The sequence below is a fragment of the Phyllostomus hastatus genome, unplaced genomic scaffold, assembly GCF_019186645.2.
Source record: "Phyllostomus hastatus isolate PE091 unplaced genomic scaffold, TTU_PhHast_1.1 phas_contig_38, whole genome shotgun sequence".
NCBI lineage: Eukaryota > Metazoa > Chordata > Mammalia > Chiroptera > Phyllostomidae > Phyllostomus > Phyllostomus hastatus.
The window spans coordinates 23,338,344-23,354,765 of NW_025333869.1; the positions used below are offsets into that span (position 1 = coordinate 23,338,344).

The window sequence follows — 16,422 nt, forward strand, 5'->3', positions numbered from 1 at the left end:
ACACCCATGAAACATCATTCATAGGTGTATACAAAGACATACTTATTCAATAGTGCATGCCAATTAATTGTGCACAAACACATGTGCTAGCCCATATGTGAGCACAGTTAAGAAGCTATTATGTGCTGTGGTTAGGAAATAGGTGTTGGTGACCCCGCTGTTAGTTCTCTTTATGTAGCTGATTAGAAATTGGGATAATCAAGGATTACCCAATTATTACAGAAATAGAACATGCCATAAAGTTTCCAGATGACATCAGAGTAGGCTTAGGAATATATGTGTCAAAGATTCATATATTTAGATTCCTAAAAGGATGAGATAAAAGAGGGAGCCACATCAGAATCCAGGAGGAAGTGGGAGCAACTAGCTGCAGTTATACAAGATCCAGCACAAATACCACCCCTTTTTAATTGTAAAAATTTTTATTACAAAATCACAAGCATGTAATTCTGTAACATAACAATATCATACTCAAGCACACCATATGACATTTTACGTGAAATGTGAAAATTAAAACTATAAATTATTACACCCATATTGTCACCCTACCAATCACTCTCAAGCAGGTGTTACTTCTGAGGGGCCCTGTAGTATGTCTGGCTCTGCATGAACACAGCAAGAAAAGATCTAAGGGTCACAGGGGCACAGCAGTGGTGTCCTGAAAGCACTATGATTGGGAAGAAATAGTAAGAGCCAATAGGAATGAGTACCAGTATTCTCTTTCTCTCTCTCTTTTTTCATGTTTAAACAGGCTTTATTTTTTTCAATTACGATTTACATTTATTATTATTTTTTATCAGTTTCAGGTGTACAGGATAGTGGTTAGACACTCATTTACAGGGGGAAATATCAGTTCCCCCTGATATTTCCAGTACCCACCTGGTACCATACATAGTTATTACACATTATTGACTATATTCCCTATGCTGTACTTTACATCCTGGTGACTATTAATATTTCTCTTTTTATTGATTTCAAGCACAGAGTTTCTTTACAATCCCAGGACTTACTGCTATGTTCCACAAAGAAAGAATGAAGCAGGAAGAATGGAGATTACTTAATGAGCGCTGAGAAAGTAAATCCTGAGAGCTGGTTAAAGTCAGCCAAATTCTCATACCATTATAGATTATATTAAGTTGCTAGACTCTGCATAGACTGATTCAGTTTTCATGGACCTTAGGTCATATGACATTTACCCTGGTCACTTTCCTTTACAACCTAAATTCCAGGGGATTCATATTTTCTGTAAACTTGTACACAAAACTCTATTTTTATGTACATTTTTCTAAGGAGCAGGTTGTTATAATTCGGATTTTCTCCCCAAAAGGTCCTAAAACAAAAATTTGGATGTAAGTAGCTAATTTAGGTGATCTCAAAATCCAAGATGTGTAAGGGAGTGAGAACAAAGTGTAAAAAGGTGTTCTTGGCAATTAGAGCTCAATGACATTGGGGGCTCAAAAAAAATACTGTTCAAAGTGTGGTCTATGAACTGACAGCATGATTATCTCTTGGGAGCTTGGTTAAAAGTACAAACTTAGAAATCAATGGCTTATTAAACTCTTGAGGTGATTCCTATGTGTTAGTAAATTTTGAGCAACACTACAGTAGGTCATATCTCAGAATTGTCCCACTGAAGGAGGAGGGAACTGAAGTTTTAGCCTCCAAATCCCATCTCTCATTGGTTGCAGATTACTATCAGGAAAGTCAACTTTAGGCAATTCCAGACAAAGGTGTTTGAGGTAGGAAGCTCTGGGCTTGTAGAGGATCTGTCTATCAAAGCTGTAGTGAACTCTGAGGTCAGCTGAGGAAATATGGATAGGCCAGGATCTGGATAAAAGTCAGAGTTTTCATCAGGTCTCTTATTTAACAGTCTGTGAGCCCTCCCCCAAAATTAAGGACTGTATTCCTTTAACAAATGTTTGTTGAGTGCCTCTATATACCAGGTACTAGGTCAGACACCAGAGATACAAAGACAAATAACAACTCATGTGACAAAGAGATTTCACAGTCAACCATGAAATAATTATTAAATACCTCTTAAGGTTGGGATTAAAAACAAAAATACTCTTAAGGCTGGGATTAAAAACAAAATTCAAGGTCTCCTAGTCAGTAGCTCTGAAAACTTAGAAACTTAATTTTTTCCAAGCCCAGAATGTGTGAAATCTTAAATATAACAAAAATGTCACGATACAAACTTACTAATTTACAGGGAACCTAGGCTGGTTGTGAAATTATGTCCTTAGAAGAAAAGTTTACTTGAAAGTCAAATTATCATCAGAAGTTGCAGGGGTGGTTTAATGCATTAAAGTGCACACTTGTATAGGATCCAGCCAGAAATACAGTCAAATCCTCAAGATATGCTATCCATTTGCATGAACATTATTCTTCTATTAAAACACCTTTTCTTCACAGATGTTTCATACATTTGAATACCACAGTTCACAGAAGCCATATATTGGCAGCAGAGCTGTCTGTACTGCTCACACACATCTCCTGTTTTGCCATCACTGTGTTTTAAAACTCAGGTGCTCAGGAGAGGTCTCTTTTAGATAGGAGCTTGTGCTCTCCAGTGGGTCCTAGTCCTTGCGACTACCTAGTGTTTTGCACCAGGCCATCTTTTATTGTCACTTGCCTAGACTCTCCAGCCATTTGAGTTAGCAACTTCAAGGTTTCTTTTACATAAAACACATGCCCATAATACGTTGCCACTAAAATCACCCAGTAGCTCATTCCCTAATTTAGGATCTAGAGCTTTAATGTTTTATAGCATTGTCACTAGCCACATATGGCCATTGAGCTCTTAAAATGTGCATAGTCTGAATTGAGATGCTTTGTCAACATAAACACTGGATTTTGAAAACTTAGTATGGAAAAAAGAATGTAAATTATCTCAATAAGATACAGATTACATGTTGAAATGATATTTTGAATATATTGGGTTAAAAGATAACTAAAATTTCGTATTTATTGCTTGTTACAAGTGTGGCTACTAGACATTTTAAAGTGCATAACGTGGCTCGCAATGTATTTCTACTGGTCTAGACTGAGAGCTATTCAGGGGCTCTGAGAGAAGAAAATGAATTCTCCATTTATTATTTCTATTCCCTTATTTGTTCCTCTATGTTTTACTCTTCCTTATTGACCAACGTTAAGTACACCTGTTTCAGGTGCTTCTCAGTCTGCATTTAAAATGGTCTGAGAGCAGAGACAAAATCCTGCAACCAAGTGTTGACATTCACTAAGTTAAGGATGTGTCCACTGTGCAGAAAGCAACAAGTGAGAAGTTCAAACCACACACCAATGCAGTCCCATTTCGCATCCAAACACCTGTGTTTATGTTCCATTAAAAATCAAAACAAAACACTTTTGTTCCTATTTTGGTCGGGCTAACTGGTGGAGGTGTGGCCCTCGTGGATAAACTAACATTTCTGTGGAGCCAAATACCATTTGCAATCCAGTGTAGGGGAATAAACGCATGAAAACTTCCTGAAGGAAGGTAATGAGGAGATGGGAAGGCCCATTTCAGTCTTGTTCGCTCCATCTCTTCTCGGCCTGCAGAAGGAAAATGCCGGTAAAACGAAACTTCAGCCAAAGGCGGCACTGCTCTAATTTTGAGGCACTTGGGAAAAGAGGGCCACCTCCCTAAATTTATTCTGATGTAGCGTCTGCTATACTAACAACCCCCAGCCCAGACCGTCATGTCTGCGACAGCTTTTTGACTCTCCCATCAGCTCAATGATCTTCCAAGCTCTCGCCCACTTCCAGTATTTCCCATGTCACACCCCTGAGACTCCTTGCGGCCGCCATTTTACAATAACTATCGCGAGACATACTTAGCAGCCTGGGTCCTGACTCATTTACTTTCTTGCGAGAGGTTCTTGTTGGTTGTTCTCGCCGTAGCAGAGGAAAGTGTCGCGAGAGCTGGTTGCCTTGGCTCCCTGTAGCTATAGCAGCCGCGGCGGTTAAGAATGCGGCGGCAGGAGGGGTGAGTGCTACACCCTCCGGGGGGCGGGGCTGGAGGTAATGGGGAGCGGAGGGTAGCACCTGGGGGGGTGGGGTGGGGGCGGTAGGGTCGCGGGAGGAATGGGCCCGAGTGTGACATTTAGGGAAGGACCCGGGTTCAGTGGTTAGAGGGACTGGGCGCCTGTTTGCCCTAGGACACGCAGGGAGGGCTGGATCTGCTGGGAGGTCCAGGGGGAGGGACCGGGGTGTAGGGTTCGAGGAGCAGGGACCTGAGTGTGGCAGCTTGACTGTGGTGGGAATATTAGGATTACGGGGTCTCTGAACTGTATAAAAGGACCCGACTAGTTTGAGGAATAAGTGGGAAGAAATGGGGTACAGCTGGGAGGAGGGTATGTTGAATGGGAGCACAGAGGTTGGGCCCGGTTTGCTGTGCACTGGTGGGGATGGTGTGTGTGTGTCTCGGACCTTTGCAGGTCCCGGGGGCCCGCCTGAGGCTGGTCACAGATTTGAACCGCGTCAGGACTTGGGTCTTAAATGGCTTGGCGGGAATGGTGGCGTCCCGGACCTTCACCGTCTCCCGCCCCTTCCACAGAAATCCCCCACGGACTCTGAGATGTGAAAGGAGGTTCCTGGTGAGCTAGTATTAGTCGGTGGAGAGAGACTGTGAGTGGGATAATGAATGATTGCTACTCTAAAGTGTGGGGTGGGAACCCGAGAGAAATTTTTGAGAAAAAAAAAACAACCAAACAAAACCTCAGATGGTCTTCCTCTAGAACGTACAGAGTTGGAAGAAGGGGGTGTGTGCTAAGATCACGTTTCTTCCCAGATTCATTCAAGTGTAGAATTCCTTTACCGTGTATTTATTAAATTATACATTCAGTGTAAAATCAGTTTAGATGGTACAGTGAAAGAATGTGCATTACGACACGTAAACCTTCCATGAATGTCATTTAAAAACTAAGAAAAGTGTTTTTATTGCTGCAGAACCAGGCTGAACACTAGGGATAGTTTTAGTTACTTGAATATAAAACCTAGTGTTCCCTAAGTGTGCCTGTGGATTAGGTTTTATTTTAGGAGATTGCATATGTTTTGAATATGGTCAATCTGAAGTAAAAAGGAGTCTCCCAGGAGTTAAAATCATCCAGAGGGCAAAACTGAGTCTCAAGGACTATTCTCTGGAGAGAGGTTTGCATTACTTTTCTCATTAATTCTTATTTTTAGTGCAAACAATGAAATTTAATGAAACCATAAAAATGATTTCAGTGTACAGATACAGCTTTCTGATAATTTTGGTCACTGTGTTTTGTAAGTATAAACTTGCAAAGGATAACCTTTTTTGGATTATGTAACTGGAGTTATTCCATGTCGAGGTCAAAAATTCATTAATTATACTAATGACTTTTAAATACTTCTAGAGCTAGCCTTGATGTGGTTAGTCATTGAACTTATTTATTTGGTATGTATTAGACTAAAACTCTTAATTTATAATGTTAATAGCTAAACTTTAAAGTGCTTTTCTGAGGCAAAAGAAATCTTATGTGGTTGGGTCCAAAAGATTTCTGCATGAATCCATTAACAAGCTTTGCTGGTTCTTATTATGTGTAGAGTACTGTGTATAAGGCATTACAAGAGGGAAAAAAGATTAATTCATTTATCCATTCCACAAACATTTATTGAGACTTATTCTGTGTCTGACTACTAAGCCTTCAGGATAGAAATACAAGTAAGCCTTGGCTCCCTGCTTTGAAATTGCTTAGAGCCTAGGAAGGGAGAGTGATAGAGAAACAAATAATTACAGTTTGAACACAGACTCAGGTTCTGGCCCTGAGGAGTTTACATAGTAGCTGACAAGACTAAAAAGAAAGAAAGAATTTAAAACATTACAAAATATTAAGCACATTCTAAACTGCTGCATCAGTAAAATATATTACATTTCTCTGAAGAGGTGAAAGAATGGAAACTTGAGAAAATTCACAGGTCAGTTAATTTAATTATCCTTAAAATTTTTATTTATTGATTTATTTTTAAAGAGAGGGGAAGGAAGGGAGAAAGAGAGGGAGAGAAACATCAATGTGTGAGGGAAACATCCATCAGTTGCCTCTTGCATGTCCGGAACCAGGGATCTGGCCTGCAAGTCAGGCATGTCCCCTGACTGGGAATCCAAGTCAACCTTTTGATTCACAGGCTGGCACGCAGTCTACTGAGCCACACCAGCCAGGGCTGATATATTAATTTTTTTAAATGTTTTATTTATTTATTTTTAGAGAGGGTAGAGGGAGAAAGAGAGGGAGAGAAACATTGATGTGGGAGACATACATTGATTGTTGCTTCTTGCATGATCCCAATTGGGGACCTGGCTGACAATCCAGGCATGTGCCCTGACTGGAAATCAAACTGGTAACCCCTTGATCCGCAGGCCAGTGCTTAATCCACTGAGCCACACCACTCAGGGCTAATAGTCTTTTAAATCACTCTTTTAAAATAAATATCACTCAACATTACTTAAGGAGAGAGAGGAAGGGAGGGAGAAAGAGAAGGAGAGAGACATCTATTTGTGAGAGGAACATCCCTCAGCTGGGGACCTGGCCTGTAGTCTGGCATGTGCCCTGACTGGGAATCAAACCAGTGACCTTTTGGTTTGCAGGCTAGCACTCATCCACTGATCCATACCATCCAGAGCTGAACATTCTTAAATCAATAATAATAATAATAATAGGAATAATAGCTAACATTGGGTGATTATTAATATGCCAGGCACATTATCTCATTTTATCTTCACAGCACTCTGCTCTTCAGCTGGTACTAATACTTCAATTTTAAAGATAAGAAAACTGAAGATAAAAAAATTAAGGAAGTTGCCAAAGATCACAGAGCTAGTAAATAAAATGGCAGATTAGGAATTAGAGTTAGAAATATATGCAATTGGAAAAACCTAAGCAAGATTCCTTTCTTTTGCAGGGAGGGAGCCTGGAGATGGGGGAAAGAGGGCAGAGATTGAAGGTGGAATTGGCCAGAAGACCAGATTTTAATCAGTGTCTTTATTTGTAGATTTTCCTCTCTCAAATATTTACACTCTATGGGGAATGAATTTGAATATTAGCATAATGCTAAATATGAAATTTGAATTGAGTAAATTACAATATTCATGTTGTATATAATTGTACAGGGAGCAGTGCCTGGGAAAATGATTATAACAAGCAATTGTTACATTTGTAAGCTTCCAGAAAATGATCATTTTAACAGTGGAAATGGTTATTTATATTCATATATACTGCAAATGTTACTGCAACAGACTTTAAAGGATTAAGTCATTTTTTACACTGCAGTTTTTTAAATTATATTTTATTGATTATGCTATTACAGTTGTCCCAATTTTTCCCCTTTGTCCCCCTCCACCCAGCATCCCCCACTCCCTCAAGCAATCCCCACACCATTTTTCATGTCCATGGGTCATGCATTTAAGTTCTTTGGCTTCTCCATTTCCTATACTGTACTTTACAGTCCCATGGCTATTCTGCAACTACCTATTTGTACTTCTTAATTCTCTTACCTCTCCACCATTCCCCTACACCCACCTCCCATCTGGCAACCATCAAAATGCTCACCATATCCATGATTCTGTCTCTGTTCTTATTTGCTTAGTTTGTTTTTTAGACTCAATTGTTTATGTATGTGTATGTATTGCCATTTTATTATTCACAGTTTTGATCTTCTTTTTCTTAAATAAGATCCTTTAATGTTTCTTTTAATAATGGTTTGGTGATGATGAACCCCTTTAGGTTTTTCTTGTCTGGGACATTGTTTATCTGCCCTTCCATTCTAAATGATTGCTTTGCTGGGTAGAGCAATCTTGGCTGTAGGTCCCTGCTTTTTATGACTTTGAATATTTCTTGCCAGTCCCTTCTGGCCTGCATAGTTTCTTTTGAGAAGTCAGCTCAGACTCTTATGAGAACTCTCAGATTCTTATGAGAAAGTAGGTAACTACTTTCTTCTTGCTGCTTTTAAGATTCTCTCTATACCTTTAACCTTTGGCATTTTAATTATGATGTATCTTGGAGTGGGCCTCTTTGCATCCATCCTGTTTGGGACTCTGTGCTTCCTGGACTTGCATGTCTATTTCCTTCACCAAATTAGGGAAGTTTTCTTTCATTATTTTTTCAGATAGGTTTCCAATTTCTAGCTCTTTCTCTTCTCCTTCTGGCACCCCTGTGATATTATTATGGGACCTCTTAAAGTTGTCCCAGAGGCTGCTTACACTTTCCTCATTTTTTTGGATTCTTTTTTTCTTCTTTTGTTCTGACTGGTTGTTTCTTGCTTCCTTATGTTCCAAATCATTTATTTGATTCTCGGCTTTATTCACTCCACTGTTGTTTCCCTGTAAATTGTTCTTTATTTCAATTAGTGAATCCTTCATTTCTGACTGGATCTTTTTAATGCTGTGGAGGTCCTCCCTGAGTCCCTTGAGCATCCTTGTAAGCAGTGTTTTGACCTCTGCATGTGATAGATTGCTTATCTCCATTTCATTTAGCTCTTTTTCTGGAGTTTTGATCTGTTTTTTCGTTTGGGCCATGTTTCTTTGTCTCCTTGTTTTGGCAGCCTCCCTGTGTGTGTTTCTATGTATTAGGTATAGCTGCTGTGACTCTGTGTCTTGGTAGTGTGACTTAATGTAGCAGGTGCCCTGTACTGTCCAGTGGCACAGCCTCCCCTATCACCCAAGTTGGGTACTCGAGATACACCCTTCATGTGGGCTAAGTACACCCTATTGTTGTAGTTGAGCCTTGGTTGCTATTTACAGATCAATAGGAGGGTTTTACCTAGGCCAGTCAGCTGCAAGGACTGGCTGTGACCACTGGCCACCAACCTCCACCTCTGTGGAGGATCAGCTGTGTGGGGACAGGGTGGTGGTGCTCCAATGTGGTTTGTGGCTGTCCACTGATTGCATAGGCTCTGGGGTTTCCTGGGTGGTGCAGGGTAAGGTCAGCCCCCAGCTGTCTTTTGCTTGGGGCACCCTGCCTGAGTTGTAAAGAAATTTGAGATGGTTGCTACTTGTGCTGGGCTTGGAGATTGCCAGGTGAAGCCCAGCTATGACTAATCTGGCTGCCACTATAGGGCTCACTGAAGGCAACTGTTGCTTGTTTGATAGGATTTAGGAGCCAAGACCAGCTATTTTTGTGGAAAAGCAGCCTGGGTGGGTGCATAAGCTGCGTGGGGTAGAGCCTCTATGGATCTCCAAGGTGGGTCACACAGTGTTAGCCAGGTGGATGGAGTCTCAGATATGGGACCAGCCTACCTGCTCTGTGTGTGTGTGGAGAGCTCAGCAAAGTGACAATGGCCTTTGATCACCCTGATTCCAGACACTTTAGTCTCTCCCTGTGTACCACTGGTGCCCTTCAAGCCACCACCCTGGTGCTGGAGCTCAGAGGGAGGAGTCTGAGTAGGTAAGTCCATGTGTGGGTTCCCCAAGAGGAACTACATAGGGCTCCATCAGCCTCCTCCACAGACTGAATCCTCGCTGGTTTTTGCAGCCAGAAGTTGTAGAGACTTATCCTTCTGGCACTGGAATCCCGGGCTGGGGGGCCCGGTGTGGGTCTGGGACTTCTTGCTCCCCAGATATCCCTTTGGAATTTCTATCCATGTGGGTGTGGGGCCAGCCCATTCTGCATCTGTGCCCCTCCTACCAGTCTGGATGGATGTGGTGTTTTCAATTTAGTAGTTGTCGGATTTTCATTCAACTTGATTTCTGATGTTCCTGAGTGATGGTTGTTCTATTTTAGTTGAAATGCAAAGAGGTATGCTGTGTCTGCCTACGTCACCATCTTGACTGAATGTCCTGGACATAATTTTTAATACTTAATTAGAATTAGTTGAAAAGTAGAATTTATTTTGAGGTTCACTTTTTAGTCTTTTCCCCCCAGAGAGTACATCTATAGAAAAGGTTATCCAAGTTCTATTTATTTTGGGGGGAGGGGTGGTACAGTGCCATATAATAAATTTGTGAGCTTCTCTCTCTCTCTGTCTCTTTCTGCCTCTCTCCCTCTGTCTCCCCTCCCCTCGCCCTTCCTCCCTCTCTTTTTTCCTCTCTTGATTGATGATTTCTTTCATACAGGGATGTTTATATGAATGAGTATGTAAAAATGTTTTAAATTTTCTGTTATTCTTTAAGAGTTTTTCTTATATCTTTCCGTTTGGCTATATAAATGTTCTTTATAGACAAGTGTTTGTGTGTGTGTGTGTGTGTGTGTGTTTAATATATTTTATTGATTATGCTATTACAGTTGTCCCATTTTCCCCCCTTCACTCCCCTCCACCCTGTACACCCTCTCCTACCCATCCCCCCTTTAGTCATGTCCATGTGTCATACTTATGAGTTCTTTAGCTTCTACATTTCCCATACTATTCTTACCCTCCCCCTATCTATTTTCAACCTACATTCTATGCTACTTATTCTCTGTACCTTTTCCCCCCTCTCCTCCTCCCACTCCCCTGTTGCTAACCCTCCATGTGATCTCCATTTCTGTGGTTCTGTTCCTGTTCTAGTTTGCTTAGTTTCTTTTGGTTTTGCTTTAGGTGTGGTTGTTAATAATTGTGCGTTTGCTGTCCTCTTACTATACATGTTTTTTCTTTATCTCCTTTTCTTAGATAAATCCCTTTAACATTTCATATAATAAGGGCTTGGTGATGATGAACTCCTTTAACTTGACCTTATCTGAGAAGCACTTTATCTGCCCTTCCGTTCTAAATGAGAGCTTTGCTGGATAGAGCAATCTGGGATGTAGGTCCTTGTCTTTCATGACTTGGAATATTTCTTTCCAGCCCCTTCTTGCCTGTAAGGTCTCTTTTGAGAAATCAGCTGACAGTCTGATGGGAACTCCTTTGTACATAACTGTCTCCTTATCTCTTGCTGCTTCTAGGATTCTCTGCTTCATTTTAATCTTGGCTGATGTAATTATGATGTGCCTTGGTGCGTTCCTCCTTGGGTCCCACTTCTTTGGGACTCTCTGAGCTTCCTGGACTTCCTAGAAGTCTATTTCCTTTGCCAGATTGGGGAAGTTCTCCTTTATTATTTGTTCAAATAACTTTTCCACTTATTGCTCTTTCTCTTCACCTTCTTGTACTCCTATAATTTGGATGTTCAAACTTTTCAAGATGTCCTGGAGGTTCCAAAGCTCATCCTCATTTTTTTGAATTCTTGTTTCTTCATTCTTTTCTGTTTGGTTGTTTCTTTCTTCCTTTTGGTCCACTCTGTTGATTTGAGTCCGAGTTTCCTTCCCTTCAGTATTGATTCCCTGTGCATTTTCCTTCCTTTCATTTAGCGTAGCCTTCATTTTTCATCCAATTTGTGACCAAATTCAACCAATTCTGTGAGCATCCTGATCACCAGTGCTTTGAACTGTGCATCTGATAGGTTGGCTCTTTGTCACTTGTTGTATTTGTTCTGGAGCTTTGATCTTTTCTTCCGTTTGTGCCTTTTTTTTTCTTGTCTTGATGTACCTGGTACATATGAGGGGCAGAGCCTTAGGTGTTCACCAGGGCAGGGCAACCCAGTCTCTGGGTTGTGATGCTGTATGTGCGGGAGGGGTCAGAGAGAGAACAATGGCGCTTGCTCCACTCTCTGCCGGATTTCAGTCACTGCCCTTGCTTCCCACAATAAATTGTGCCCTTCTGGTGCCAATTCTTGTGTGGGTGGGCTTATGTACATTCTAGGACCCTGTGGGTCTCTCCAGTGAACTTTCCTGTGAGGCTGGGAGTCTCTCCTGGCACCTCAACCCCTACAGGTGTTTTCAGTTGGTGTTTTGAGGCTTTATTTCCCTGAGCTGGGACCCTGGGTTATGCTGTCTGTCTCGCTCCCCAGTTTTGCCTGGTTTATCTGCATTTAAATGTGGGACCACCCAGTCAGCCAGCCGCCCTTCATGCTGTACCTGCTCCACAATCTCAGCCTCACTGGGTCTGCCAGCTGCCGCACCGCACCGGGGTCTTTCAGCCACCACCTGCTCCCCCAGGGTCTGCCTGCTGCCATCTTGTGCTTCTAGTGTTCATCAGCTGCTGCCTTGGGCACCCGGGGTCCACAAGCCATCGCTTTTTTTTTTTGCCATTACCCTTCTCTGCCTGGCCACCCAACTCCGACTCCGTGCCTCCTACTGGTCTGGATGAATGTGTCTATTTTAACTCCTTGGTTGTTGGACTTCCATACAGTTCAATTTTCTATCAGTTCTGGTTGTTATTTTGTTTCTAAATTGTTGTTGTCCTTATTTTGGTTGTGCGAGGAGGCATAGTGTGTCTGCCTATGCCTCTATCTTGGCTGGAAGTCTGTGGCAATGATTTTAATTGGGCAGAGTATAGACATCTTGTTACAGAACACGGCCAAGGGGGGTGGGTACAATATACTGTTACTGAAAGGATCCCCCACTATGTTCACATTGTCCGCTGCCAGAGGAAAGATGTCTCTCAATGCCAGAGATTTTTCAAAAGGAAAGGAAATGTTTATTTAAAGCTATACAGACTTAAAGTAGTGGCCTAATGTCTTCATTAAGATATCAAAGTCCTTTAGGATACCCATGATGCACACAGTCCTTCCTTCTCCCTTTGCCCTAACTTGGGGTACCGCATCTCAGGAAAAGAAGTAGATTCAGGCTCCTGACGCCATCAGCTATGTTGTCCGTCAGGATCAAGCCACGTGGTTCTCCCCGGCAAAGCTATGAGGCGGTCTCCACTCTGCCAGAGCTGTGTAGTTCTCTCTTCAGTGGCTGCTGCGTCTCAGTTTTAAGTCCCCATGTCAATCCTCCTCTGCAGCCCCATTTGTGACTCCTCCCACAATTGGCTACACTTGCCAGCACTTCCATATCCTTCCAGCTTTACTGGGCTGCCTTAGTGAGTCTGGGCAGGTGTGGCCCCATGGCGTGGAGCCAGTCATCTCCAAGTTCTCACGCAGGTTCTGTAACCAGGGGGAGTTGCCTCCCAGTTATGTCTTGGGTGGAAGTCACTTCCATCCCCCTGGCTCCAAGCAGGGCCACAACTATTTAACATATCTATGAAACCAGTTAAAGGTTATAGATGTGTTAAATGACCATGCCAGAGGTTAGCTGCAAAGCTGTTGCTGTACAAAACAGCTCTGCGTGTTCCTGTTCCATGTGTCCCTTCCCCCAACTCACACCTGTGGAGGGAAGGGGTGAAGACATCTTATATATCTTTCTAATATTTCCTGGACACCTTGAGTTCTGGACCCCATTCCACATCCCTATTTGGGGCCCCCCTCTGGACTGCATCCTGTTACAATCTGAATTTGAGTTGACTTTTTCTAATTCTTTAAAAAGTCATGAAAAGAATTAGTAACTTTCTCTTTAAATTCAGTTTGAAGTTCTTATTTCGCAGTGATTTTCATCCTTTTTTATTCTTTCAGTAGATAGTTACTAAGCACATGTTTTTAAAATAACAGTTTTATTGAGATGTAATTCATGTGCCATACAATTCACCCATACAAGTATACAATTAAAAAGTTTTTAGTATATTTACAGAGTTGTACAACTGTCTCTACAGTCAATTTTATTACATTTTTATCCCCCCCAAGAAAATCATATATCCATTAAGAATCACTTTCCATTCCCATTGCCCTTGGCAACCACTCTTTTATTTCTGATTCTATAGCACAGGTGGCAAACACAAGACCCACCAGCTGAATCCGGCCCTCCACCTTGTTTTATTTGGCCGGTACCTTGTTTCTACCCGGCGGCAGCGCTGAACTCTCGTTTAACTGTTAAGGAGTAGGTACATTTATGCAGACCTAAAATTACATTCGGCTCTTTGAAGGCAACCACGAGGCTGATGTGGCCCCTGGTGAAAATGAGTTTGATACTCCTGCTCTACAGATTTACCTATTCTGGATACTTCATATTAATTGAATCATAAATATCAATATTTGGTCTTTTATGACTGTGTTCTTTTACTCCTTATACTATTGTCAAGATTCATCCATGTTTTAGATATGGCTGAATAAAATATTTATATTCCATTTTGTGACTATAACACATTTTATTTATCCGTTCATCAGTTGATAGACATTGGCTTGTTTCCACTTTTTGGTTATATAGGTAAGACAAATGAGGTGCTTAACCCACAAAATAAGGATACTAAGGGTTGTGCAAGTACAAAATTTAAATAGGTACTTACTCTCAGGGTTGTGCAAGTGAAGGGTCACTTGATTGACCCTGAGAGTGAGTGCTACCTTAAATTTTGCACCTGGGAGCTACAGGTGTCCCACCATAGTCCTGGCTGCTGCTAATACTCTCCTTCATCTTCACTGAATACCAGCCACTTTTGAAAACTGAGTTAAAAAGTATGCTTTGCTTTTTGTCGCTTTTCTGTTCAACAGCTTTGAGCGTTCTATTAACCATCAAAGACTGACTTGTGATTCTAGCTTTATTTCTGGTTAGGTTTCTAGTATCTTACCCTTTTATCCAGTCTAAACTACTTTCTGTTCACTAAACATGTCAAAACCTTTCCTGTTTTCCTGACTTTGCCCATGACATTTTTCACCTGGAACTGATAATACTGAACAAAATCTATTGGTGGTGGCATCGATCAAGATGAACCAACTCTTTGACCCTATGGCATGAATGTTGTTCAGAGTCTAGTTTTCAAAAATGACAGCTAGCCTCCTTCCTCTTTAGGTTACAGGTATTTTCTAGGAAACTAGTTAGGAATTTTAGGTTTCTTACTCAGAGTGCTGAAAGCTGTAAGTGTCCCTCGTCAGGACGAATTCCACAGTTACTGGTTCAAATTGTTCTTTTTTCCTATAGTTTCCTCAAAGTGCTTTGCTCATTGTTGCTGAGCAGCACCCAAAGGGAGTCTGTCCTAACATTATGCAACTAATTTGTTTGTACCAACCTCTGAGATAAAGCCATGTAAATTAGAAGCCATTAAAATCTAAAAACAAGTCATAGTAATGCATTTACATTGTTTAAAAGTGAAATAATATTTTAAAGCTTATGAAGAAAAACATCATTCTTTTGCCCTACTCTTCTTTGTATACCTCTGATTCTTGTCTTTCAGACCATTTTTAAATGTTGGTGTTTAGTGGGGGGCAGGGCAGTATTTACCTTCACATATGTATCCAAATGATATGCTTTAACTGTTATTTCCTATACTTCCTCCCTCTACCCAGACACACACACTTTTCTCTCCTAATGTGTGTATACTACAATTTTTGGTTAAAGCAGTTGTGGTAAGCAGAATAATGTGTCCCACTCATCTCCCTGCCTGCTCCCCACCCCTTGACCCCCGATATCTACCTTACAGTTCTTGGAACTTGTATATCCCCTTACAGGACAAAAGGGAATTAAAGCTGCATATGGAATTAAGGTTGCTAATCAGATGATTTTAAAATAGGGAGATTATGCCAGATTATCCAGATGGATTCAGTGTAATTAAAAAGCTTGTTAAAAGTGGAAGAGGGAGGCAGAAGATTAAGTTATATGAGAAGGACTCAGTCTCTGTTCCTGGTTTTGAATATGTTGGAAAAAGCACTATGATCAGAGGCGTGCAAGTGCCCTTTAGAATCTGAAAAAGGCAAGGAAACAGATTCTCCCTTGGAGCCTCCAGAAGGGAACACCTTACTGAAAGTGAGGGTCCTCATGATGTTGATTAAATTTAGCTTTCAATCCTAGCTCTAGAAGTCACCCCTCTTTCTATATATACACACGAGTATGGTATTTTTTTCAGAGACCTAGCCTTTCCCCCTGATAATCAGCAACCCCTGAGGCAGCAGAAGGCAGTAGTCCAGACCTGCCTGACTAATGATCACAAGGTCTGGACTTCTGGCAGGCTAAAGATAACATCTTGACCTAAGTTGTGTTTCAGCTCCTGAGTCCCAAAGTGGAACAACCCTCAGGCTACTTTCTCATGAGACCAGTCATCGGGACATCTGAAAAGGCCTCTGTACTGTCCTCAAGACCTGCAGAAATGTTTTATTACCTTTACCTCACTCCAACCAATCAGCTCCCAGCATGACCCTGAACGCCCCTAACCCACAGTATCTTGTGATTTTGCCTTATATAATCTGTAGCCTATTGAACTTTGGAGAAGTTCAGGCTTTTGAGCATTAGCTTCCCAATTCTCCTGGGTGGCGCTATTCATAATAAAATAACCAAAATTTCTCCACTGCAATTCGCAGTGTTTAGTGTTTGGCTCTGCTGGGGCTGCATGGGTAAACTCTTTCTGTTCATTAATATTACCAGCACCATGATTTTAGTCCATGAGAGCATATTGGACTTCTAACCTATGGAAGTGTAAGGTAAAAAATTTGTGTTGTTTTAAGCCACTAAATTTGTGGTAGTTTGTTACTGCAGCATGGAAAACTAATACCTCTGTATTTCATTGTACATGATTTTGTAAGTATTATTCATAACTAAGTCATGTAGTAATTAATACATTTCACGTCTTACACAGATTTTGTTTTTCCTAGTA

General features: G+C 41.3%; 1 protein-coding gene across 1 annotated transcript in view; it reads left to right on the top strand.

Moving 5' to 3' along the window:
* The first annotated feature begins 3,869 nt into the window (after positions 1-3,869).
* The window catches only part of USP54 (ubiquitin specific peptidase 54), a 151,388-nt gene continuing 138,835 nt past the window's right edge, over positions 3,870-16,422 (top strand). The window contains exon 1 of the mRNA XM_045841962.1: positions 3,870-3,985. The gene's annotated coding sequence lies outside the window, so the exon portion shown is untranslated. The remainder of the gene's footprint in view (positions 3,986-16,422) is intronic.